This window comes from Gossypium hirsutum, chromosome D12 (genome assembly GCF_007990345.1).
Source record: "Gossypium hirsutum isolate 1008001.06 chromosome D12, Gossypium_hirsutum_v2.1, whole genome shotgun sequence".
Lineage (NCBI taxonomy): Eukaryota > Viridiplantae > Streptophyta > Magnoliopsida > Malvales > Malvaceae > Gossypium > Gossypium hirsutum.
Window position 1 is genome coordinate 20,721,179 of NC_053448.1, and position 8,016 is coordinate 20,729,194.

Genomic DNA, 8,016 nt, shown 5'->3' on the forward strand with positions numbered 1-8,016 from the left:
GTGTAACTCACTGACTTGAAACAGTGAGAAACTCTCAAATGACAGACGGCCGTGTCGCCAAGCCGTGTGGCAGCCCATGTGACAACCCGTGTCCCAGGTCGTGTGTATTGAATTTGACCCAAAAACCATGCCATTTTAAGACTAAACCATACCTATTCCACCACTCCAATTATGCACACATTCAATAAACCTAGGCACTACTCCAACACATATAAATATACAAATTCAACCAATCTATTTCATCCAACCAATATGCCATTCAAAGGCACCACACATATATATACTAAACATTTAGTAAAAAAAATGATCAAAAGACCTCCTTTATAAGACATTAAGCAAATAAGAATTGCACTATGATTACAACCGCTTCATTCAACTTAGATGGATAGTGTGAGCCGGTTGATTGATCCTTCCAAAATGTCAGCAATGATTATCTACAAAACTATCCAAAAAATCCTATAAGCTTACATAGCTTTGTAAGGACATAGAATAACATTTAAGCTAAATACAGTTAGACACAATTCACTTATTATTTGATTCATGGTTACCAAAGTACAAACAAGGGCACATATGTGCATTCAGGGGTACTGAAGTACAAATAAGGGAACATATGTGCATTCATGGGTATCGAAGTACAAATAGGGGTACGTATGTGCATTCAATGGTTCCAAAGTAAAAATAAGGGCACTTATGTGCATTCAGGGGTACCGAAGTACAAATAGGGGCACGTATGTGTATTCAAGGGTACAGAAGTAGAAATAGAGGCACGTATGTGCATTCAAACAATAATTGCCTATAAACATATTAACTAAAGAATAATAATATAAGATTACAAGTCAAACCTTATTTATGTATTGAAATACTGTGGACTTACCTACAATTTAATTTCGATCACCACGCAGGGACTATTCCGCTATTTTCCCCTTTCCTCGGTTATTGTCTTTTTTATTCAAGTCTTAATCTATATAATAATTAAACACAATTTATTAATCTCATACACATTTCACATTCCATTCAATGCATATAACCCTTAACTTTTCATTAATTACATATTTTCTGTAAACTTTTACAACTTTTGCAATTTAGTCCTCTAACCCAAAAATAATCAAATTAACCATTTTCTCAAGTTAACAATTACAACCAAAAAATCTAGGCCCTTAGGCAGTCCCAATTATACTTCTAATTCACCATTAAAACTTGCATTTTGACATTTTAACAATTTAATCCTTAAATAAAAAACTAATAAAAATTACTTTACAAAACAACCAAATACCACAATCAAAGCTTCAAACACATAACTATAAAAAAAAACCTAGGTTCATCAATGGCAACTTTTGAAATTTTTAACAGATTCAAAAACGGAGGTATGGGTTAGTTTGGCCTAGTTGTAATGATCACGAAAACATAAAAATTACAAGAAACGAGTTTAAAACGAAATTACATGCAAGAACTCTTGATGGTTGAACCTTAATCTGTATCAATGGTGTTTTTACTCTTCAATTTTTGATAGCTCTTGCCTTTAGGAAGATGATAGTATTTTTATTTTATTTTTACTTAAGTTTTATTGAACTTTTTCCTTTAAATGATCATGCATTTTAATTAATTCAAAGTCCAAAGCTATCCATATACTTTTATATGGTCTAATTACAATATAAGTCATCCCTCATTTAATAATTAAACTATTTGATCATCTTAATGCTATAATTAAAAAATTTTGCACCTTTTACACATTAGTCCTTTTTACTTAATTAATTATCCAAACGTTAAAATTTCTTAACCAAATTTTAATACAACTCTTATGAATCTAAAGATATTCTATAAGTAGTATTTATGAGCTGACATGATGGAAATTTGGGGTCCCATAACCACTGTTCCGTCACCACTGAAAAACAAATTGTTACAACTCTCTCCCCTTAGAAAATTTCGTCCTCGAAATTGTTACCTGAGAATAAATACAGATATTGTAGTTTCATTAATTCATCCATTTCCTAGGTAGCTTCTTCAGTACCATGTCGATGCCATAGGACTTTTACTAATGGTACTCATTTATTCTGACGTTCTTTGACTTCCCGAGTCAAAATTTTTACTGGTTCTTCAGAATACGTCAAATCTGATTGTTGTTCAATCTCACTATGAGGAATCACGTGTGAATGATTAGATCTGTACCATCTCAACATTGAAACGTGGAATACGTTATGAATTTTCTCATGTTTAGGAGTTAAATCTAATTTGTAAGATACAACTTTCAATAATCTCATACGACCTAATAAATCTGGGACTCAATTTTCCTTTCTTGCTGAATCGTAGCACTTTCTTCTATGGAGAAACTTTTAAAAATACTCGATCGCCCACAACAAATTCTATATATTTTCTTTTCAAATTCGCGCATGAATTCTGATATCAAATGCAACTTTCAAACAATCTCGAATAATTCGAACCTTGTCTTCAATTTCTTAAATCAAATGAATCCCTACCATTTTGGATTCACTCGGCTCGGACCAATACAACGGGATTTTACATTTTCTTCCATATAAATCTTCAACTGGTGCCACTTTAATACTGGATTGATAACTATTATTTTAAGCGAACTCCGCTAATGGTGGATATTTTTCCTAGCTACCCTTAAACTCAAGTATACAACATCGTAGCATGTCTTCCAGAATATGTATTACTAGTTCTGATTGCTCGTCCATCTGAGGATGAAACGTTGTACTAATATTTAGTTTAGTGCCCAAAGCCTCGTGAAGTTTACTCCTAAATCTCGATATAAACTGAAGATCACAATCAGAAATAATATATCTCACAACCTCTAACACATATAATTCCGCTAGCCTCACAAGTGAGTAATCTGTTCTAACTGGAATAAAGTGGGCTGACTTAATCAATTTGTCAACAATCACCCAGATAAAATCTTTCTTTTTCAGAGTTACAGGAAAACCAGATACAAAATTCATCGTTACTCGCTCCCACTTCCACTCAAAAACCATAACAGGCTGGAATAATCCCGATGACACCTGATGCTCTACTTTTACCTGTTGACAAATCAAATATTTAGCTACAAACTGACAAATCTCATGTTTGATACCCGTCCACTGGTACATTTGTTTCAAATCACAATACATCTTCATGCTACAAAGATAAATGGAATATGTACTACTGTGAGCCTCTGATAGAATATCACATTTTAAATTTAAATTATTCAGAACACAAATTCTATGGCGGTAATGCAATGTACCATCATTACAAATACTTATTCAGTGTCAAATTATCCGGAGCCAAGTTTTGTTTCATTATCAACTTCAAATAATCATTTTATAACTCCTGAATTCATTGTAGAAACAAGGGTTTAGTCCTCAATTCTGCCTATACAAAACCATAGGCATTCAGAGTTAATCAAGTGTTCAACGCTCAAAGTGCAAACAATGATGACTTTCGGCTGAGTGCATCTGCAACGACATTAGGATTTTTTGAATGATAATCAATAACCAAATCATAAACTTTTAGTAGCTCTAACCAACATCGCTGTCTCAGATTTAGTTCCTTCTTGTCATTGGAAACACGAAAATATACACATTTTTTCATGCCCTTGTTAACTCAAATTCATGCAATTCCATACTAATTCTTGTTGAAAAATAAATAATAATTATAAAATAAGTAAATTGTACTTAAATTATTAAAATGTTGAATTTTAATTAATTTTATAATAATTATTTTAATTTTAATTTATTTTTGACAGATTCGCACAAAGGGCGAAATTGACTTAGCAGGCACTACTAGAAGCACAAAACCAAGAAGTGATTTTGAAGCATCGAGGCGAATTAATTTTTCAGCCTAAGACGGTACAAATTATGAATATTGATTCATAGTATAATTAATTTTAATTTTAATCCAATTTATTTTGGGTTAAATAATTATTATTAATTAAATTAGGAAAGAAGGCCCAATTGTGCTAAACCGAGAAGATCGATCCAACCGAGCAATGGGTTACCGAAAACCATCCCACATGCTGACCTAATCAGCTTATTTATCTGATTATTTGGCTTGAAAAATAGCCTTTGAAGCTTCCTTGAAATTGCATTCAGACCCCTCCACTTATCAAGCCTTTGTAGATTTTCCCATAGCTAAATTTAGCAAGTTTGAAAGCTTCAAACTTGCCACATGTGTGGTTGACCATGGGGGAGTCTATGGCTGCTGATTTTTTTCTATTTTTATTAGCCTACTCAACCTATAAATACCCCCATTGGCTGCTCATTTCAAACACACCTCTCATCATTTCATTCTTCACCTCTCTCTCACTTTTTCTCTTCAAAACACTTCATTTGTTCTTCATTTTCCCTTCCATTCCCTTGACAATTTCCCCTCTTGGAAAATAGCCCTTCAACCACCATTGGTAGTAGCAATCAAGTGCTCGTAGAAGCCTCAGTTCAACAAGAACAAGCAGAGAAAGAGGAGAAGAGCAAACTAGTCAAGCTTCGGAGAAACACCAGATTTGATTCTAGTTCCCTCTCCTTTAATTTTTATTGTTGGTGTTATGAACATATTTATAAATACTTGTTATGTTGATATGTTTAATTTAATTAATATGGCTTAAATTTAATTCATGTTAGGTTGATTTATTTTCATCCACTTAAGTTATTAAAATTGTGTTTGTGTTGTTATAGGCCTTGATAAGTTGTTTGATTAAGTAAAATCATGATTAAGTTATTCTTGCATTATAATTGTAAGGTATCTAATGAATTAATTATTTAATCATGTTGAAATTCTAATTAATTGACACAATACTTAATCAGTGCATGTTTAATCTTCTAAGGTAGCTAAGGGTTAAATTAGCGATGGTATTAGAAGGTACATTAGCCTTGCATAACTTGTAAGATTATTGTTATTAAACTGTTTCAAGGTAGGAATACATTGTTACATCACTTAAAATTTTATGTGCTTATGAAGGTTTATTAATTATTTGAATTGGGATTGGAAAATGTTCAAGAGATTAGTTAATTTAATAGGTATGTATGAGCAGTAGTTAGCAAATTACCAAGTTTCTGTGAATTTATTCGTAACAACATGAACATGAGTTTAGTAATTCTACGTTAAGAAATGTAATTAATCTAACACAATTATGTCATCTTGATTAAAATCATCTTCTAAAATTGTGCATCAGAACTTTTATTTAGTTAAATTTTAGTTTTTAATCACTTTCTCAAAATCAAAATATTTTTCTTCACCAAAGTGTTTTTGATTGCATTCATAAATAATTCTTTTCACAGTCCCTAAGGGTATGATAACTCGACATTTACTTGTCACTTTATTACTTGTTGCGATTGTGTACACTTGCACATTTCCATCGTCCCAAGTTTTTGGTGTCGTTGTTGGGGACTGTTTCAAAAGTCATTATTTTTTAATTTGTTAATTTTGCATTTTGGTTTATTTTTCTGTTAAATTTTAACTTGGTTACTCTTTTTTTAGGTGTTTATGAGTATTAATTGAATTATCAATTTACTCCCTATATACCCTGAGATTGAAAGAACTTTTTGACAACAAAGGAGACAAGCAAGTTAGAGAAGGACTGAAGAGATGAACTTTGAAATTTCGAATCAAGGAAACAGAGCAAACCCTACTCAAAATCCTATCCTTATTGTTGATGGTAGGGATAGAGCTCTAAGACAGTATGTCATGCCAATGTTTCATGATCTTAATCTAGGTATTATGAGACCCAAAATCGAGGCACAACAATTCGAGCTGAAGCCAGTCATGCTCCAGATGGTTCAGACAGTGGTCCAATTAAGTGGAATGCCTACCGAAGATCTTTACCTTCACTTAAGACTGTTAATGGAGGTGAGTGATTCTTTCAAGTTAGTCGGAGTACCCGAAGATGCACTACGATTGAAGTTGTTCCCATATTCGCTAAGGGACAGAGCTCGAGCCTGGTTGAACTCATTGCCACCAAATTCCATTTTCACATGGTAAGAGTTAGTAGAAAGATTCCTCATGAAATATTTCCCACCTAGGAAGAATGCTAAGTTGAGGAATGAGATCACTACTTTCCAACAAATGGATGTGAGTCCTTGTATGAGGTATGGGAAAGGTACAAAGAATTATTACAGAAGTGCCCTTATCATGGAATCCCTCATTACATCCAACTTGAGATGTTTTATAACGGTCTCAATGCTCACACAAGGATGGTAGTGGACGGTTTTGCTAATGGTTCTCTCCATTCTAAGTCTTATAATGAGGCTTATGAAATCATTGAGAGAATTGCCAGCAACAATTATCAATGGCCAACAAATTGAGCAACGTCAGGATGATGAGTCGCTGGAGTACATGAAGTGAAAGCTCTTACTTCACTTACATCTCAGGTATCTTTGATTTCCACAATGCTTAAAAATTTTACCACTAATGGGTTTAATAGTTTTGCAGCTCAGTCACCTAATCACTTTGAAAATATAGCCTATGTTTATTGTGGGGAAGGACATATGTTCAAAGAATGTCCATTAAACCCAGAATCCGTGTATTACATGGGTAATCAGAAGTATAACCGAGGAAGGCAATAACTGCAATCCAATTTTTAAAACCAATCTTGGAAAAGCCACCCTAAACTTTCCTAGAGTAACCAAGGGGCTTGAAACAGTAACACTTACACCCAGCCTAGACCAATCCAACTAGCAATTTTTACCCAAAAAGTTCAGAAACCAACTCAAGCTGAACCTTTGAATAGTTTAGAGAACCTATTGAACACGTATATGGCAAAGAATGATGCCACATTAAGGAATTTGGAGAGTCAAGTGGGTCAACTTGCCACTGAACTTAGAAACCATCCACAAGGTGTTTTGCCTAGTGATACAGAGAATCCAAGAAATCTACGGAAGGAGCATTGTAAAACATTGACATTGAGCAGTGGAAAGACATTAGAGCCCAACACTGTCGAAGTTGAAGAAGAGCCAGATGATGCTCAAGACTCAGTGGAAGTTCAACCGAGTGTTGAAATTTCAGTTTGACCAGAACCAAAATCTGCAAAATATAATAAGGTAACTTCTGAACCAGTTAATTTTGATAAACTAACAACTTCATTAGATGCAAAATTGCCACATAAGATGAATCAACTAGTTCTGTAACACCCCAAACCCGGTCTAAACGTTATGACCGAATCTGGCAATGTCACATTGTAACACCCCTTACCCGTATTCGACGCCAGAATAGGGTACGAGGCATTACTAGAAGACATACATTTGCATACGTATTAAACCGAGTTACAAAATTTCATCCGAATTAAAACTTTCAAATTATTAACGGTCTTTTATAATTCTTTACAACATATCCTTGAAATATTATGTTCATAACAAATAGGGCCTATGAGACCCGATATTTACTCATGTAATTCAAAGCTTCGTTTCCATTTCATTCAATTCACAATTTCTCATGTTCACAATTCAAATCAATTTCTCAATCCAATATATATATATTTCAATCATCTAAGAATATAATTCAAGTTACACGAACTTACCAGGCTAAATTGCAGAAATACCAAAATTCAGGGACATTTTGATAATTTTCTGTTTTCCTCGAATTTCCACCCAATCTTGATATAAATTAATATTTCATTCAATTTATTAATTTAAATAATAAAAAAATTCATTTCATACAGTTTAGTCACTTTTTGACATTTTTACAAATTTACCCTTAAAATATTACTTTTATTCAATTTAGTCCCTAAACCTAAAACATGCAAATTAGCCATTTTTAATGAAAACTCATGCTAGTTGAATAATCATATATTTTCCTCCTTCTCTCCATTCCACATCCTTAATGTATATAACATGCTTATATGTAACATTATCTATAATTTCACTATTTATTTATTTGTTCATTCAAAGATGTCCACTTGAGTCATTGTCACAAAATTATTTATATCTTGAGCTATGTAACTCCGAATTGAGATCTGTTAATTTTATCTGAAACTAGACTCACATATCTTCTTACTATAAAATTTTAGAATTTTTGGTTTAGCCAACAAGAATAGTT

The 8,016-nt window shown here is 33.0% G+C and overlaps 1 non-coding gene across 1 annotated transcript; it reads right to left on the reverse strand.

Annotated features, from left to right (window-relative positions):
- Nucleotides 1-6,015: 6,015 nt before the first annotated feature.
- On the reverse strand, nt 6,016-6,121 carry LOC121224756 (small nucleolar RNA R71). Its single transcript, XR_005922501.1, has one exon. It is a non-coding gene; the product is annotated as a small nucleolar RNA R71 (small nucleolar RNA).
- Between the last annotated feature and the right edge of the window lie 1,895 nt (nt 6,122-8,016).